At 49.8% G+C, this 19,192-nt stretch overlaps 3 non-coding genes across 3 annotated transcripts; all 3 read right to left on the bottom strand.

Moving 5' to 3' along the window:
* Positions 1 to 214: 214 nt before the first annotated feature.
* Positions 215 to 286, bottom strand: TRNAS-ACU (transfer RNA serine (anticodon ACU)). The gene has a single exon. It is a non-coding gene; the product is annotated as a tRNA-Ser (tRNA).
* Positions 287 to 4,989: 4,703 nt separating this feature from the next.
* On the bottom strand, positions 4,990 to 5,064 carry TRNAS-ACU (transfer RNA serine (anticodon ACU)). The gene has a single exon. It is a non-coding gene; the product is annotated as a tRNA-Ser (tRNA).
* An 8,479-nt stretch (positions 5,065 to 13,543) lies between these two features.
* TRNAS-ACU (transfer RNA serine (anticodon ACU)) lies at positions 13,544 to 13,615 on the bottom strand. Its single transcript has one exon. It is a non-coding gene; the product is annotated as a tRNA-Ser (tRNA).
* Between the last annotated feature and the right edge of the window lie 5,577 nt (positions 13,616 to 19,192).

Here is a 19,192-nt window from a genome sequence, read left to right as displayed (position 1 = left end):
AAGCGAAATAATAATAATAATTGGTTTTGGGGAGAAAGGAAATGGCGCAGTATCTGTCCCATATATTGTTGGACACCAGAACCACGCAGTAAGGAATGGAATAAAGGAGGGAGTGAATGAAGAAAGGAATTTCGACCACCTGGTTATCTTTAACGTGATCTGACATCGCACAGCACACGGGCGCCTTAGCGTTTTTCCTCCATAAAAACGCAGCCGCCGCGGTCGGGTTCGAACCCGGGAACTCCGGATCAGTAGTCCAGCGCCCTAACCACTGAGCCACCGCGGCGGGGCTACAAAGCGAAAGGGAGATTGAGGTCTCCACTGACCCACGGATCCGATTGTGCGCCTTTGCTTTCGTGAAAATCAACGGTCTTTTGCAAAGTTGTCAACGCGAATGAACTCTACGAACGTCCTCGGCTAACTTGTTTTCTTTTGTTTTTGAGGAAAGTAAATGGCACAATAACCGCCTCTCATATCTTGATGGACACCCGAATTGCGCCTAAAGGAAGAGATAATGAAGGGAGGGAAATAGAAAACTGAAAATTTAAAGTTGGATTTTGAAGAGAGGCTCGGCGGTGCGCAGTGGCTGAACAGTTGCGGCTCGGTGCTACTACTGGCGCATGCGCAGTAGTGGCTAGAGAGCCAGAGAGAGATAAAAATTGGCAGTGGTTTAGCTCGTCTATGCCAGGATGTACGTAGCGAAATTTAACCCATAGCATGGTTAGCCTTGGTGAATCTTGATTGCAAGTCGGATTTAGTCTAGCTGTCTAGCTATGCTGTTGTCGCATTAAAGACCACACAACTGTGGTTGCAGCGCACGCGAGCTCTGCCTTTCAATCCTCCTACATGTTATAAGGCATGCGACGCAGCTGGCGAAGCTAGCGGAGGCGAGCGCAACGAGGAGGAACGCGGTGTGACGTCAGACCAAACGGCAGCGACGGTGAGCCGCGCGGTAGGATATCATGCCAGATGGCACGGCGAATGCGCAAAGCACAGTAACCGTCTGACATATCTCGGTAAACATCCGAATTGCGCCGTAAAGGAAGGGATGGAGGAGGGAATGAAAGAAGAAAAAGAGAACTGAAAATTTAAAGTTGCATTTTGAGGAAAGGCGCGGCGCTGCGGAGTGGCGGTACATCTGTGGTTCGGTGCTACTAGTGGAGCATGCGCAGTTTTGAATAGGAAGCCAGAGACAGAAATACGGCGGGTGTCGCCACTGCTCCTCGCGCATGCGCAGCACGGCTCTCCAGGAATCATGCGAAATTGCTCAACCTGCGGCCAGTGAAGCTTCCGCTTTAAAAGATGTTTCAATTCGTCCATCGAACACGGGTACTCCGAATCAGTAGCCACGCCTCCATCGAAATGCGGCCGCCACGGTCGGGTTCGAACAGTGGTATTGCGGCTCAGAAGAGCGCCTTCACCACTCAGCCACCGTGGCGGGTCGTCAGCCAGTTCATAATTTCAGCGGGGGAGCAGAGGGCAGCGCGAGAGACCGCTGCTCCACCTGTGGACTGCGAGCACACTCCAGCCACTGATACGGCTTCTACGTTAGCTTTAGTGAAAACCTCCCCTTCGCTCTAGGCGGTCTCGTGGTTGCAGCACAGCCCAACCGAGCTGCCAGGCAAAGCCTGGTAGCTTGTCTGGTAACGGCGACGACGCTATGCACGCCCTCTGTCTCGACGCATCAGCGAACGGAGATTTGTGGCTGGAATCCATTACATCGACCACACGGCCTGCTAACAATACTGGCGTCAGGGCACATCGAAACCCAGATTTACATTGTAGTGGAATCGCTCACGCTACGACTAATTACCAAACGCCAGGCAGCGCTGCATTTGTAGCCATCCTACAATATCATGCCGGCTTAATGCTGAGATCCAAAGCCCGCGCATATTGGCTCGCATGTATTGGAAGCCCGCGTATATTATACCATGATGTGAGCACATCATCATCATTCAGTACATATAATATCATTTCATTTCTCATATTACACCAAACTGTTTTTTTTTCGGAGGATGTTTTAGGTAGATACAGAGAGAGGGGAAGGCTTCTCGTTGGCTACCTTGCACTGCATGGGTAAGAGAAAATGAATGAATGAATGAAAAACTTTTTATTGATTCTCTTAGGGGGGTGGAAGCGGTGGAGGACAAAGTCTTCATCTTGAAGCTTGGGTCCTCCTTGGCCGTGGGTGGGCCCCTATTCCAGGGCTCCACTGAGTCGGGCCACCTTGCTTGCGTGCGCTACAAGGGCCCATTGGACCCCGAGCTCGCAGCTGGTGAGCCGGCTCTCCCATTGCTCCGCACATGGTGTTGTGTGTTTGTGGAATGCATAAATTATTTCGCACTCCCACGTGATATGGTATAATGTCGGTCGTGCTCCGCACCACGGGCAGTTGGCGCTATACTGTGTGGGGAACATTTTGTTTAGTATGTATAAGTTAGGAAAGTAGCCGGTTTGCAGTCTTCGCCATACTGTGGCCTCCTCCTTGGTTAATGCTTTATGCGGTGGGGGATATTGGATTCTTAGCCCCTTGTATAGGTTTAGTAATTCCGAATAACTGTCCCCACAAGCGACCTGAGACTCCTCCGGGGTTAACGACGTTCCTGCTCGGCTGGTCATTCCTCGAGCTAGGATGTCTGCCCCTTCATTGCCCCTGATCCCCGCGTGACTTGGTATCCAGATTAAACTTTGTGTTTGTCGTTCCTCGGGGAGCGGGGCTCCACCGAGGATTTTGAGCGCAGTACTGCTAATTCTCCCTCGGATATAGTTCCGGCACGCTTCTTGAAAATCTGTTAAAATGTTAAGGGAATTCCCTGTTCTATATCCTTCTCTAGCTGCCAGGGCGACAGCTATCTCCTCTGCCTTCGTTATATCGGACACTTCGGCTGTGAGGCTCGTGATGTGTTCTCCTCGGTTGTTTACGACTACCGCTATGGCGTAGTTTTTGTGTACTTGGGGGTATAGGGAGGCGTCTGTATAGACTGTATTGTCTCTGTGCCCCATGTTCCTCTCGTAAAACTCTTCTCTAGCCGGTCTCCTGTTAACACGGAGGTTTTGGTCCATGTTTCGATGGATAGGTTGTATGCTTATTTTCTTTTTTAGCGGGTCTGGTATTGCGGCCCTACTGTTTTGCGGCTTTTCGCTATCCCGACTCAACCTCGTCAGGAGCGCCCTTCCGGTTGTTGTGTTGCTAAGTCTTCGTACTTGTGCCTTGAGCTGGCATTCCCTCAGTTCTTCAAAGGTGTTGCTAACTCCAAGTTGCATGAGCTTGTCGTTCGAGGTGTTTTTTTGGAGATGAAGGTCTGTCTTGTACGCCTTCCGGAGTATCGTCTCCGCTTGCTCCTTTCCTGCCTTGATGGTTACGTGGTACGGCAGTGAATATGTTACCCGGCTGACCACTAGGCTGTTGACCAGCCTGAGTGTGTCCTCCTTCATGCCGTACTGCTTGTGGGCTACTCTGCTAATCATTCGGCCCACCTGCTCCGCCGCTTTGCTTAGCAGGCTGAGGTTGTGGCTGCATTTCCGGCTTCCTTGCAGCCACATGCCGACGATTCTAATCATCTTTTGCTCCGGGATATTCTGGCCCTCTAGTTTTACTTCGAGTGGGGCATCCGTAGGGTGTCTGCCTACTCTGAGGAGCTCGGACTTCTCCGTTGAGCATCTGAGTCCCCTTTGTCTTGTATATTCTTCGATGCAGGTGGCAGCCTCTTGTAGTGCCTCTTGCTTCTCTCCCAGTGAGCCTTGGGTGGTCCAGATGGTGATGTCGTTGGCGTACATTGCGTGATTGATCCCCTGGATTCGGCTGAGTTTCTTGGCAAGACTGATCATTGCTATGTTTAGGAGTATTGGCGAGATTACGGAGCCCTGTGGAGTGACCTTGCTTGACGTGGAGAAGGTGTCACTCCGTAGGCCTCCTAGGCCTACTGTTGCCGCTCTGTTTGTGAGGAAGCTTCTGACGTAGTCATGAATCTTCTTCCCGCAGTTCGTGGTGTTTAGGCCTTCCATTAAAGCGGCGTGGGACACCTTGCCAAAGGCCCCCTTGATATCGACGGCCATGACAAGGTTCTCCCCTTGTTTTGGCATTGTTTCCAGTACCTCCTTTTTTAACTGTAGAAAATATGTATTCGGTTGCAAAGGGTGGCCCTGAATCCGAACGTGGTGTTGGGGTACCATCCTTCGTCTTCTAGGTGCGTTTGTATTCGTCCGTTAACAATTCTCTCGTACAGCTTGCCTAGGCACGAAGTTAGCGAGATGGGTCTAAGATTTTCAATCTGGAGTTTTTTGCCGGGTTTGGGGATCATCACGACGACGGCGTGTTTCCACTCCGCTGGTACCGTCCCTTCTTCCCATTGTTTGTTGATGTATAGGGTGAGTTGATTGATTGCTTCGTCGCTTAAATTTCGAATCAGCGATTTGTTGATTTTGTCCGCTCCCGCTGCCGTGTTTTTTGTTGTCGCCCTTATGGCCTCGACGACTTCTTCTGTCGTAATGGGTCTGTCCGTGGTTGGGCTTTCCACGACCTGGTAGTCGCCTTGGTAGCCGTCCACCTGGTCCTTCCCATAGCATTTCTCTCGTACCGCTTGGAGCAGTTGTTCTTCTGTGCCTTCGTACTGGTATATCAGTCTTTGGATGGATTTGCTGCTTTCCGCCTTGCTTTTGCTTGGGTACATTAGCGTTTTTAGAATGTGCCACGTTCTAGCTTTGCTGAGGGTGCCATTCAGCATAGAAGGGAGAATGAAAATTGATCCGGAGTACCCAAATTCGAACCCGATCGCGGCAATAATAATAATAATAATAATTGGTTTTTTGGGGAAAGGAAATGGCGCAGTATCTGTCTCATATATTGTTGGACACCTGAACCACGCAGTAAGGAAAGGAATAAAGGAGGGAGTGAAAGAAGAAAGGAATTTCGACCACCTGGGGATCTTTAACGTGATCTGACATCGCACAGCACACGGGCACCATAGCGTTTTTCCTCCATAAAAACGCAGCCGCCGCGGTGGGGTTCGAACCCGGGAACTCCGGATCAGTAGTCCAGCGCCCTAACCACTGAGCCACCGCGGCGGGGCTACAAAGCGAAAGGGAGATTGAGGTCTCCACTGACCCACGCATCCGATTGTGCGCCTTTGCTTTCGTGAAAATCAACGGTCTTTTGCAAAGTTTTCAACGCGAATCAACTCTACGAACGTCCTCGGCTAACTTGTTTTGTTTTGTTTTTGAGGAAAGTAAATGGCACAATAACCGCCTCTCATATCTTGATGGACACCCGAATTGCGCCTAAAGGAAGAGATAATGGAGGGAGGGAAATAGAAATCTGAAAATTTAAAGTTGGATTTTGAGGAGAGGCTCGGCGGTGCGCAGTGGCTGAACAGTTGTGGCTCGGTGCTACTACTGGTGCATGCGCAGTAGTGGCTAGAGAGCCAGAGAGAGATAAAAATTGGCAGTGGTTTAGCTCGTCTATGCCAGGATGTACGTAGCGAAAGCTAACCCATAGCATGGTTAGCCTTGGTGAATCTTGATTGCAAGTCGAGTTTAGTCTAGCTGTCTAGCTATGCTGTTGTCGCATTAGGGACCACCCAACTGTGGTTGCAGCGCACGCGAGCTCTGCCTTTCAATCCTCCTACATGTTATAAGGCATGCGACGCAGCTGGCGAAGCGAGCGGAGGCGAGCGCAACGAGGAGGAACGCGGTGTGACGTCAGACCAAACGGCAGCGACGGCGAGCCGCGCGGTATGACATCATTCCAGATGGCACGGCGAATGCGCAAAGCACAGTAACCGTCTGACATATCTCGGTAAACATCCGAATTGCGCCGTAAAGGAAGGGATGGAGGAGGGAATGAAAGAAGAAAAAGAGAACTGAAAATTTAAAGTTGCATTTTGAGGAAAGGCGCGGCGCTGCGGAGTGGCGGTACATCTGTGGTTCGGTGCTACTAGTGGAGCATGCGCAGTTTTGAATAGGAAGCCAGAGACAGAAATACGGCGGGTGTCGCCACTGCTCCTCGCGCATGCGCAGCACGGCTCTTCAGGAATCATGCGAAATTGCTCAACCTGCGGCCAGTGAAGCTTCCGCTTTAAAAGATGTTTCAATTCGTCCATCGAACACGGGTACTCCGAATCAGTAGCCACGCCTCCATCGAAATGCGGCCGCCACGGTCGGGTTCGAACAGTGGTATTGGGGCTCAGAAGAGCGCCTTCACCACTCAGCCACCGTGGCGGGTCGTCAGCCAGTTCATACTTTCAGCGGGGGAGCAGAGGGCAGCGCGAGAGACCGCTGCTCCACCTGTGGACTGCGAGCACACTCCAGCCACTGATACGGCTTCTACGTTAGCTTTAGTGAAAACCTCCCCTTCGCTCTAGGCGGTCTCGTGGTTGCAGCACAGCCCAACCGAGCTGCCAGGCAAAGCCTGGTAGCTTGTCTGGTAACGGCGACGACGCTATGCACGCCCTCTGTCTCGACGCATCAGCGAACGGAGATTTGTGGCTGGAATCCATTACATCGACCACACGGCCTGCTAACAATACTGGCGTCAGGGCACATCGAAACCCAGATTTACATTGTAGTGGAATCGCTCACGCTACGACTAATTACCAAACGCCAGGCAGCGCTGCATTTGTAGCCATCCTACAATGTCATGCCGGCTTAATGCTGAGATCCAAAGCCCGCGCATATTGGCTCGCATGTATTGGAAGCCCGCGTATATTATAACATGATGTGAGCACATCATCATCATTCAGTACATATAATATCATTTCATTTCTCATATTACACCAAACTGTTTTTTTTTCCTGTGGATGTTTTAGGTAGATACAGAGAGAGGGAAAGGCTTCTCGTTGGCTACATTGCACTGCATGGGTAAGGGAAAATGAATGAATGAATGAAAAACTTTTTATTGATTCTCTTAGGGGGGTGGAAGCGGTGGAGGACGAAGTCTTCATCTTGAAGCTTGGGTCCTCCTTGGCCGTGGGTGGGCCCCTATTCCAGGGCTCCACTGAGTCGGGCCACCTTGCTTGCATGCGCTACTAGTGCCCATTGGACCCCGAGCTCGCAGCTGGTGAGCCGGCTCTCCCATTTCTCCGCACATGGTGTTGTGTGTTTGTGGAATGCATAAATTATTTCGCACTCCCACGTGATATGGTATAATGTCGGTCGTGCTCCGCACCACGGGCAGTTGGCGCTGTACTGTGTGGGGAACATTTTGTTTAGTATGTATAAGTTAGGAAAGTAGCCGGTTTGCAGTCTTCGCCATACTGTGGCCTCCTCCTTGGTTAATGCTTTATGCGGTGGGGGATATTGGATTCTTAGCCCCTTGTATAGGTTTAGTAATTCCGAATAACTGTCCCCACAAGCGACCTGAGACTCCTCCGGGGTTAACGACGTTCCTGCTCGGCTGGTCATTCCTCGAGCTAGGATGTCTGCCCCTTCATTGCCCCTGATCCCCGCGTGACTTGGTATCCAGATTAAACTTTGTGTTTGTCGTTCCTCGGGGAGCGGGGCTCCACCGAGGATTTTGAGCGCAGTACTGCTAATTCTCCCTCGGATATAGTTCCGGCACGCTTCTTGCAAATCTGTTAAAATGTTAAGGGAATTCCCTGTTCTATATCCTTCTCTAGCTGCCAGGGCGACAGCTATCTCCTCTGCCTCCGTTATATCGGACACTTCGGCTGTGAGGCTCTTGATGTGTTCTCCTCGGTTGTTTACGACTACCGCTATGGCGTAGTTTTTGTGTACTTGGGGGTATAGGGAGGCGTCTGTATAGACTGTATTGTCTCTGTGCCCCATGTTCCTCTCGTAAAACTCTTCTCTAGCCGGTCTCCTGTTAACACGGAGGTTTTGGTCCATGTTTCGGTGGATAGGTTGTATGCTTATTTTCTTTTTTAGCGGGTCTGGTTTTGCGGCCCTACTGTTTTGCGGCTTTTCGCTATCCCGACTCAACCTCGTCAGGAGCGCCCTTCCGGTTGTTGTGTTGCTAAGTCTTCGTACTTGTGCCTTGAGCTGGCATTCCCTCAGTTCTTCAAAGGTGTTGCTAACTCCAAGTTGCATGAGCTTGTCGTTCGAGGTGTTTTTTTGGAGATGAAGGTCTGTCTTGTACGCCTTCCGGAGTATCGTCTCCGCTTGCTCCTTTTCTGCCTTGATGGTTACGTGGTACGGCAGTGAATATGTTACCAGGCTGACCACTAGGCTGTTGACCAGCCTGAGTGTGTCCTCCTCCTTCATCCGTACTGCTTGTGGGCTACTCTGCTAATCATTCGGCCCACCTGCTCCGCCGCTTTGCTTAGCAGGCTGAGGTTGTGGCTGCATTTCCGGCTTCCTTGCAGCCACATGCCGACGATTCTAATCATCTTTTGCTCCGGGATATTCTGGCCCTCTAGTTTTACTTCGAGTGGGGCATCCGTAGGGTGTCTGCCTACTCTGAAGAGCTCGGACTTCTCCGTTGAGCATCTGAGTCCCCTTTGTCTTGTATATTCTTCGATGCAGGTGGCAGCCTCTTGTAGTGCCTCTTGCTTCTCTCCCAGTGAGCCTTGGGTGGTCCAGATGGTGATGTCGTTGGCGTACATTGCGTGATTGATCCCCTGGATTCGGCTGAGTTTCTTGGCAAGACTAATCATCGCTATGTTTAGGAGTATTGGCGAGATTACGGAGCCCTGTGGAGTGCCCTTGCTTGACGTGGAGAAGGTGTCACTCCGTAGGTCTCCTAGGCCTACTGTTGCCGTTCTGTTTGTGAGAAAGCTTCTGACGTAGTCATGAATCTTCTTCCCGCAGTTCGTGGTGTTTAGACCTTCCATTAAAGCGGCGTGGGACACCTTGCCAAAGGCCCCCTTGATATCGACGGCCATGACAAGGTTCTCCCCTTGTTTTGGCATTGTTTCCAGTACCTCCTTTTTTAACTGTAGTAATATGTATTCGGTTGCAAAGGTTGGCCCTGTATCCGAACGTGGTGTTGGGGTACCATCCTTCGTCTTCTAGGTGCGTTTGTATTCGTCCGTTAACAATTCTCTCGTACAGCTTGCCTAGGCACGAAGTTAGCGAGATGGGTCTAAGATTTTCAATCTGGAGTTTTTTGCCGGGTTTGGGGATCATCACGACGACGGCGTGTTTCCACTCCGCTGGTACCGTCCCTTCTTCCCATTGTTTATTGAGGTATAGGGTGAGTTGATTGATTGCTTCGTCGCTTAAATTTCGAATCAGCGATTTGTTGATTTTGTCCGCTCCCGCTGCCGTGTTTTTTGTTGTCGCCCTTATGGCCTCGACGACTCCTTCTGTCGTAATGGGTCTGTCCGTGGTTGGGCTTTCCACGACCTGGTAGTCGCCTTGGTAGCCGTCCACCTGGTCCTTCCCATAGCATTTCTCTCGTACCGCTTGGAGCAGTTGTTCTTCTGTGCCTTCGTACTGGTATATCAGTCTTTGGATGGATTTGCTGCTTTCCGCCTTGCTTTTGCTTGGGTACATTAGCGTTTTTAGAATGTGCCACGTTCTAGCTTTGCTGAGGGTGCCATTCAGCATAGAAGGGAGAATGAAAATTGATCCGGAGTACCCAGGTTCGAACCCGATCGCGGCAATAATAATAATAATAATAATTGGTTTTTTGGGGAAAGGAAATGGCGCAGTATCTGTCTCATATATCGTTGGACGCCTGAACCGCGCCGTAAGGGAAGGGATAAGGGATGGAGTGAAAGAAGAAAGGAAGAATCAGGTGCTGTAGTGGAGGGCACCGGAATAATTTCGACCACCTGGGGTTCTTTAACGTGCACTGACATCGCACAGCACACGGGCGCCTTAGCGTTTTTCCTCCATAGAGAGCGTAAGACGGAGGAAGGGAAAGAAGAAAGGAAGAAATGGGTGCCGTAGTGGAGCTCGCCAAATAAATTAAGACTACCTGGCGATCTTTAACGTGCACTGCCGGTTTATTTATTTAACCATACTGCAGGCCAATGCTTTGGCCCTAGCAGGAGGGGCATTTTACAAAGAATGCAAAGTAAAAAGGCTACACAAACAAAAGAAAAATGTCCAGAAATTCAACACCAGTAAGTCTGGCAACAAATGAATACTTGTCCACAATAAAATTTGGAACAAAACTATAGAAGAAAAAGGACATCAGTCCAAGATACAAAAGTACAACGTAAAGAGGCATTAATATAGAAAGAGTGAGAAAATGACATGGTACAGTACAAGAATACAGTGCAATCAAGGCGCCTTTACCTGGGAAAAAAAAAGACTTTCCAGTTCTGATAGAAAGTTATTCGATTCAAAAATGCTCGGTGGTAGTTTGTTCCATTCATTCACTGTTTTGGGGAAAAACTGTTCTGGTAAGAATTGGTTTTTGCAAAAATCGGAGCCAGTGTGTATTGAGTAGTGTGCCTTGTTCGCCTGGTGGTAGCTTTCTGAATGCAATCTGGAAGTTTAAACGGGACTTTACTTGACAAAAATTTATGAAGGAGCAGAAGTCGATTTATTTTCCTTCGTATTGCTAATGTTGGAATTTTATGTTGTTGCATGAGTAGTGAAGGAGAATCTAGTCTTCTATATTTTCCAAATATAAACCTCACTGCTTTTCTTTGAATGCGTTCCAATTTTTCTATGTCCTTTTTGGTGTAGGGATCCCACAGCACCGACGCGTATTCCAGTCTCGATCTTATGCATGTGTTATAGGCTAAAAGTTTTGTTCTAACGGGAGCATTTTCAAGCTTTCGTTTCAAAAAGCATAATTTTTGAAAAGCGGAAGCACAAATATCTGTGATATGAATGGACCATGATAGATTATTTGTGAGGGTTATTCCTAGATACTTATATTTATCAAGTACAGAGATCACAGTCTTGCCTATTTCGTATGTGAATATGCTGGGGTGTTTCTTTCTTGTAACGCGGAGCAGAACAGTTTTTTCCCCGTTTAATTCCATGCCCCACTCTTGACACCAAAGATCAATAGCATTCAAGACAGCCTGTAGAGAAGTGTGGTCTTCCGTGCTCGAGATCTTTTTAAAAACAACACAATCGTCTGCGAATAACCTGATTGAAACATCACCTGGTAAAACATCTACTAAGTCATTTATATAAAGTAAAAATAACAATGGTCCGAGAACACTTCCCTGGGGAACTCCGGAGGTAACAGAAAGCATGCCGGATGAGTAATTTTTAATTTGAACAAATTGCTGTCTGTCTTTAAGATAAGCATAAATCCATCCTGTTGCTGTTATTCTTGTTGCGACTGAACAAATAATGAAAAAGAAAGCGCACTGGCTCAAGCAGAACGACAATCACTGCTACGTGCAGAAAGTAGGATAGTTAAATTAGATGTGAGAGGAAAGACTGAAATAAGAGATGCACGTCGCAACCAACGCTTCATCAGAAATGGCGACGACGGTTTATTAACAGGTATATCTGGTCACAACGAGAAAACTGGCTTTTTTGAGAAAAGAAAATGGCGCAGTACCTGTCTCACATATCGGCGGACTCCTGAGCCGAACCGTAAGGGAATGGTTAAATAAGGGACTACGATAAGATAGGAAGGATGAAGTGTCGTTGTAGAGAGGTCCGGAATAATTTCGACCGCCTGGAAAACTTCCACTGGCGTCGCACAGCACTCGGGTGCCTTAGTGTTTCGCCTCAACTTAACGAAACGCGGCCGCCGCGATTGGGTTCAAACCCAGGTACTCGGAAGCAGTGGCCGAGCGGCACAACCGCTTAGCCGCCGCGGCAGACAAGGAGCCCTCATCACGTTGGTGAGAGCTTCTAGATGCCAGGGCGGAGGGCCATGAAGCCACAGCCCCGACATCGAACAGCACACGGGTGCCTTTTAAAGCGAAAACTTTCCGGCCTAGCGGCATCACTTTCGCTATGGGCTCAAGTTTGACCTCCATTTGACCACAGCCCCGCCGTAGCCTTGGTGACGCCGCTGCCGCCTGCATATCTCATCTCATTCTTTTATTTCTTCCTTCCCATAAGGCGCGGTTCAGGTGACCACCGAGATGTGAGGCCGAATCATTTCCTTTCCTCAAAAACAAATTTTTTATATTCAATTTCCTTTCCTTTTATTCTTAACCTCCATCCGTTATCCCTTTCCATAGAGCGCGGTTTGGGTGTCTAGCAATATGTGACAGTTACTACCACATTTCTTATCGTCAAAACCAAACACAATTGAGCTGCGCCGTTCATTGGGTTGATTGGTGTTGACAGCGTAGTAGGGGCCGCTGATTTTCACGAAAAGAAAGGCGCACAACTGGCTACCTGGGTCAGTAGAGGTCTCATTCTCGCTTTCTTATACGTGGTATTGGTGTCCAACTGGAAATACCTGCTTTGATTGCGTTCCATACACTGGATCGGCAGAGCGCCCATCCTGCCAACCATGGTCACAGGCCCCACCTTTACTCATTTGCCATCACCGACCGTGGCGGAGCCTTGCTGGTAGACTCATCTAAATTGAACTTCTCAAGAATAGCGCCCGATCATCTCCAGAGCTCTAAAGATTGCGCTCCAAAGGCTATACTTCGCTTTGCAAGGGTACCCCTCACAGTGAGGGAGCATCCATGTGTATTGTAGGGGGCTTCGCATCCATCACTCATTATGTTGGCAATAAAAGCCTCCACTACTGCCCGCAGCCCAACCCCTACCCTGACAGGTGGTAGTTAATGGTTGATAGTAAGAGGTTGGTTACTTAATGAACGCGGCGGCCCATTGCTTCAGTGCCGAAAACTGAATATTGGATTTTGAGGAAACCAAATGACGCAGAATCTGTCGCACATATCGGCGGACACCTGAACCGGTCCGTAAGAGAATGGATAAAGAAGGGGGTGAAAGAAGAAAAGAAGAGGTCCTGTAGCTCTGGAATAATCTCGACTGCCTGGGGATCTTTAACGTGCACTGACATGACACAGCACACGGGCGCCTTATCGGTCCTTCATACATATCAAATCAACACGTTCCAAAAACTCGGCTGCATGATTACCATCGCCCCACAGTATCTTTTCGCGCTTATACAGAGCCACATGGCGACAATTACAGAAGGGCTGCTTTAATTAACCCGACCGTCTCTCATGCTTTCACCCCACCTTTAACCTCATTGAAACAGCTGTGGCGTGCCCAGATCCACACATTTCGACTAACTTTGGGAATGTCCTTCCCCAAAGCAGTACCCCCATCCCTAATCCCAACCATTCTTCCTGGGAGGCTGCTTTACGAAGCGCTGAACCCGGCGGCCAGAATTGGGTGATGGATCGGGGTTTATGTGAAGCACAAGCTCGTGGACTCCTGGACCTGTAGGAGAGCACCCAGGAAGATTTTTTTCGTGTAATAAAAATATTGTGGATTAGCCCAGCTAATACAGGATATACAAAGCGAAATATTAATAATAATTGGTTTTGGGGAGAAAGGAAATGGCGCAGTATCTGTCCCATATATTGTTGGACACCTGAACCACGCAGTAAGGAATGGAATAAAGGAGGGAGTGAATGAAGAAAGGAATTTCGACCACCTGGGGATCTTTAACGTGATCTGACATCGCACAGCACACGGGCGCCTTAGCGTTTTTCCTCCATAAAAACGCAGCCGCCGCGGTCGGGTTCGAACCCGGGAACTCCGGATCAGTAGTCCAGCGCCCTAACCACTGAGCCACCGCGGCGGGGCTACAAAGCGAAAGGGAGATTGAGGTCTCCACTGACCCACGGATCCGATTGTGCGCCTTTGCTTTCGTGAAAATCAACGGTCTTTTGCAAAGTTGTCAACGCGAATGAACTCTACGAACGTCCTCGGCTAACTTGTTTTCTTTTGTTTTTGAGGAAAGTAAATGGCACAATAACCGCCTCTCATATCTTGATGGACACCCGAATTGCGCCTAAAGGAAGAGATAATGAAGGGAGGGAAATAGAAAACTGAAAATTTAAAGTTGGATTTTGAAGAGAGGCTCGGCGGTGCGCAGTGGCTGAACAGTTGCGGCTCGGTGCTACTACTGGCGCATGCGCAGTAGTGGCTAGAGAGCCAGAGAGAGATAAAAATTGGCAGTGGTTTAGCTCGTCTATGCCAGGATGTACGTAGCGAAATTTAACCCATAGCATGGTTAGCCTTGGTGAATCTTGATTGCAAGTCGGATTTAGTCTAGCTGTCTAGCTATGCTGTTGTCGCATTAAAGACCACACAACTGTGGTTGCAGCGCACGCGAGCTCTGCCTTTCAATCCTCCTACATGTTATAAGGCATGCGACGCAGCTGGCGAAGCTAGCGGAGGCGAGCGCAACGAGGAGGAACGCGGTGTGACGTCAGACCAAACGGCAGCGACGGTGAGCCGCGCGGTAGGACATCATGCCAGATGGCACGGCGAATGCGCAAAGCACAGTAACCGTCTGACATATCTCGGTAAACATCCGAATTGCGCCGTAAAGGAAGGGATGGAGGAGGGAATGAAAGAAGAAAAAGAGAACTGAAAATTTAAAGTTGCATTTTGAGGAAAGGCGCGGCGCTGCGGAGTGGCGGTACATCTGTGGTTCGGTGCTACTAGTGGAGCATGCGCAGTTTTGAATAGGAAGCCAGAGACAGAAATACGGCGGGTGTCGCCACTGCTCCTCACGCATGCGCAGCACGGCTCTCCAGGAATCGCGAAATTGCTCAACCTGCGGCCAGTAAAGCTTCCGCTTTAAAAGATGTTTCAATTCGTTTATCGAACACGGGTACTCCGAATCAGTAGCCACGCCTCCATCGAAATGCGGCAGCCACGGTCGGGTTCGAACCGTGGTATTCCGGCTCAGAAGAGCGCCTTCACCACTCAGCCACCGTGGCGGGTCGTCAGCCAGTTCATACTTTCAGCGGGGGAGCAGAGGGCAGGGCGAGAGACCGCTGCTCCACCTGTGGACTGCGAGCACACTCCAGCCACTGATACGGCTTCTAAGTTAGCTTTAGTGAAAACCTCCCCTTCGCTCTAGGCGGTCTCGTGGTTGCAGCACAGCCCAACCGAGCTGCCAGGCAAAGCCTGGTAGCTTGTCTGGTAACGGCGACGACGCTATGCACGCCCACTGTCTCGACGCATCAGCGAACGGCGATTTGTGGCTGGAACCCATTACATCGACCACACGGCCTGCTAACAATACTGGCGTCAGGGCACATCGAAATCCAGATTTACATTTTAGTGGAATCGCTCACGCTAGGACTAATTACCAAACGCCAGGCAGCGCTGCATTTGTAGCCATCCTACAATGTCATGCCGGCTTAATGCTGTGATCCAAAGCCCGGGCATATTGGCTCGCATGTATGGGAAGCCCGCGTATATTATAACATGATGTGAGCACATCATCATCATTCAGTACATTTAATGGCATTTCATTTCTCATATTACACAAAACCGTTTTTTTTCAGAGGATGTTTTAGGTAGATACAGAGAGAGGGGAAGGCTTCTGGTTGGCTACCTTGCACTGCATGGGTAAGGAAAAATGAATGAATGAATGAAAAACTTTTTATTGATTCTCTTAGGGGGGTGGTAGCGGTGGAGGACGAAGTCTTCATCTTGAAGCTTGGGTCCTCCTTGGCCGTGGGTGGGCCCCTATTCCAGGGCTCCACTGAGTCGGGCCACCTAGCTTGCGTGCGCTACTAGGGCCCTTTGGACCCCGAGCTCGCAGCTGGTGAGCCGGCTCTCCCATTGCTCCGCACATGGTGTTGTGTGTTTGTGGAATGCATAATTTCTTTCGCACTCCCACGTGATATGATATAATGTCGGTCGTGCTCCACACCACGGGCAGTTGGCGCTATACTGTGTGGGGAACATTTTGTTTAGTATGTATAAGTTAGGAAAGTAGCCGGTTTGCAGTCTTCGCCATACTGTGGCCTCCTCCTTGGTGAATGCTTTATGCGGTGGGGGATATTGGATTCTTAGCCCCTTGTATAGGTTTAGTAATTCCGAATAACTGTCCCCACAAGCGACCTGAGACTCTTTCGGGGTTAACGACGTTCCTGCTCGGCTGGTCATTCCTCGAGCTAGGATGTCTGCCCCTTCATTGCCCCTGATCCCCGCGTGACTTGGTATCCAGATTAAACTTTGTGTTTGTCGTTCCTCGGGGAGCGGGGCTCCACCGAGGATTTTGAGCACAGTACTGCTAATTCTCCCTCGGATATAGTTCCGGCACGCTTCTTGCAAATCTGTTAACTATTAAGGGAATTCCCTGTTCTATATCCTTCTCTAGCTGCCAGGGCGACAGCTATCTCCTCTGCCTCCGTTATATCGGACACTTCGGCTGTGAGGCTCGTGATGTGTTCTCCTCGGTTGTTTACGACTACCGCTATGGCGTAGTTTTTGTGTACTTGGGGGTATAGGGAGGCGTCTGTATAGACTGTATTGTCTCTGTGCCCCATGTTCCTCTCGTAAAACTCTGCTCTAGCCGGTCTCCTGTTAACACGGAGGTTTTGGTCCATGTTTCGGTGGATAGGTTGTATGCTTAGTTTCTTTTTTAGCGGGTCTGGTATTGCGGCCCTACTGTTTTGCGGCTTTTCGCTATCCCGACTCAACCTCGTGAGGAGCGCCCTTCCGGTTGTTGTGTTGCTAAGTCTTCGTACTTGTGCCTTGAGCTGGCATTCCCTCAGTTCTTCAAAGGTGTTGCTAACTCCAAGTTGCATGAGCTTGTCGTTCGAGGTGTTTTTTTTTGGAGATGAAGGTCTGTCTTGTACGCCTTCCGGAGTATCGTCTCCGCTTGCTCCTTTTCTGCCTTGATGGTTACGTGGTACGGCAGTGAATGTTACCCGGCTGACCACTAGGCTGTTGACCAGCGTGAGTGTGTCCTCCTCCTTCATGCCGTATTGGTTGTGTGCTACTCTGCTAACCATTCGGCCCACCTGCTCCGCCGCTTTGCTTAGCAGGCTGAGGTTGTGGCTGCATTTCCGGCTTCCTTGCAGCCACATGCCGACGATTCTAATCATCTTTTGCTCCGGGATATTCTGGCCCTCTAGTTTTACTTCGAGTGGGGCATCCGTAGGGTGTCTGCCTACTCTGAGGAGCTCGGACCTCTCCGTTGAGCATCTGAGTCCCCTTTGTCTTGTATATTATTCAATGCAGGTGGCAGCCTCTTGTAGTGCCTCTTGCTTCTCTCCCAGTGAGCCTTGGGTGGTCCAGATGGTGATATCGTTGGCGTACATTGCGTGATTGATCCCCTGGATTCGGCTGAGTTTCTTGGCAAGACTGATCATCGCTATGTTTAGGAGTATTGGCGAGATTACGGAGCCCTGTGGAGTGCCCTTGCTTGACGTGGAGAAGGTGTCACTCCGTAGGTCTCCTAGGCCTACTGTTGCCGCTCTGTTTGTGAGGAAGCTTCTGACGTAGTCATGAATCTTCTTCCTGCAGTTGGTGGTGTTTAGGCCTTCCATTATAGCGGCGTGGGACACCTTGCCAAAGGCCCCCTTGATATCGACGGCCATGACAAGGTTGTCCCCTTTTTTTGGCATTGTTTCCAGTATCTCCTTTTTTAACTGTAGTAATATATATTCGGTTGCAAGGTTGGCCCTGAATCCGAACGTGGTGTTGGGGTACCATCCTTCGTCTTCTACGTGCGTTTGTATTCGTGCGTTAACAATTCTCTCGTACAGCTTGCCTAGGCACGATGTTAGCGAGATGGGTCTAAGATTTTCAATCTGGAGTTTTTTGCCGGGTTTTGGGATCATCACGACGACGGCGTGTTTCCACTCCGCTGGTACCGTCCCTTCTTCCCATTGTTTGTTGAGGTATAGGATGAGTTGATTGATTGCTTCGTCGCTTAAATTTCGAATCAGCGATTTGTTGATTTTTTCCGCTCCCGCTGCCGTGTTTTTGTTGTCGCCCTTATGGCCTCGACGACCTCTTCTCTCGTAATGGGTCTGTCCGTGGTTGGGCTTTCCACGACCTGGTAGTCGCCTTGGAAGCCGACCACCTGGTCCTTCCCATAGCATTTCTCTCGTACCGCTTGGAGCAGTTGTTCTTCTGTGCCTTCGTACTGGTATATCAGTCTTTGGATGGATTTGCTGCTTTCCGCCTTGCTTTTGCTTGGGTACATTAGCGTTTTTAGAATGTGCCACGTTCTAGCTTTGCTGAGTGTGCCATTCAGCATAGAAGGGAAAATGAAAATTGATCCGGAGTACCCATGCAGGTTCGAACCCGATCGCGGCAGCTGCGTTTCCATGGAGGCGAAACGCTAAGGCGCCGGTGCGCTGTTTGATGTCAGTGCACGTTAAAGATACCCAGGAGTTCAAAATTATTCCGGAGGAGCTCTCGGCTACGGCACCTCTTTCTTCCTTTCTTGTTTCACTCCCTCCTTTATCCCTTCCCTTTCGGCGCGGTTCAGGTGTCCGACGATATATGAAACAGGTACTGCGGCATTTCCTTCCCTCAAAAACCAAATAATTAGTAAAATGAAAATTCGTTTTGGGAAAAGAAAACGGACCCGGCACGGTGGCCCCGCCGCGGTGGCTCAGTGGTTAGGGCGCTCGACTACTGATCCGGAGTTCCCGGGTTCGAACCCGACCGCGGCGGCTGCGTTTTTATGGAGGAAAAACGGCAAGGCGCCCGTGTGCTGTGCGATGTCAGCGCACGTTAAAGATCCCCAGGTGGTCGAAATTATTCCGGAGCCCTCCACTACGGCACCTCTCTCTTCCTTTCTTCTCTTCCTCCCGCCTTTATCCCTTCCCTTACGGCGCGGTTCAGGTGTCCAACGATATATGACACAGATACTGCGCCATTTGCTTTCCCCCAAAACCAATCATTACCCGGCACGGTGGCTCAGTAGTTAGGGCGCTCGACTACTGATCCGGTGTTCCTGGGCTCGAACCCGACCGCCGCGGCTGCTTTTTTATAGAGGAAAAACACTAAGGCGCCCGTGTACTGTGCGATGTGAGCGCACGTTAGAAATGGAAGGAAGGAAGAAAGGAAGGAAGGAAGGAAGGAAGGAAGGAAGGAAGGAAGGAAGGAAGGAGGGAAGGAAGGAAGGAAGGAAGGAAGGAAGGAAGGAAGGAAGGAAGGAAGGCCCCAGACGTTGCTGGCACATACGCACTACGAGGGAGTGGCCAAGACACAGGCGGTTAATTACCGGATACAGGAAGGCTTTGACGGGAAAAGCAGTGGCAATAGTATGTAGTCTGATAGATTGGAAGAGGGAGGGAAAGGGGTCCAGTTAACTTGGAGATCGAAGACGGGACAATTGCTTAATGTGCATAATAGTACACAATGCCTGTAATGTTGCAATGTCGTACTGACT

This window comes from Amblyomma americanum, chromosome 10 (genome assembly GCF_052857255.1).
Source record: "Amblyomma americanum isolate KBUSLIRL-KWMA chromosome 10, ASM5285725v1, whole genome shotgun sequence".
Classification (NCBI taxonomy): Eukaryota; Metazoa; Arthropoda; class Arachnida; order Ixodida; family Ixodidae; genus Amblyomma; species Amblyomma americanum.
The sequence above is the reverse complement of the archived record's forward strand: the minus strand, read 5'-3'. Positions and strand labels throughout refer to the sequence as shown.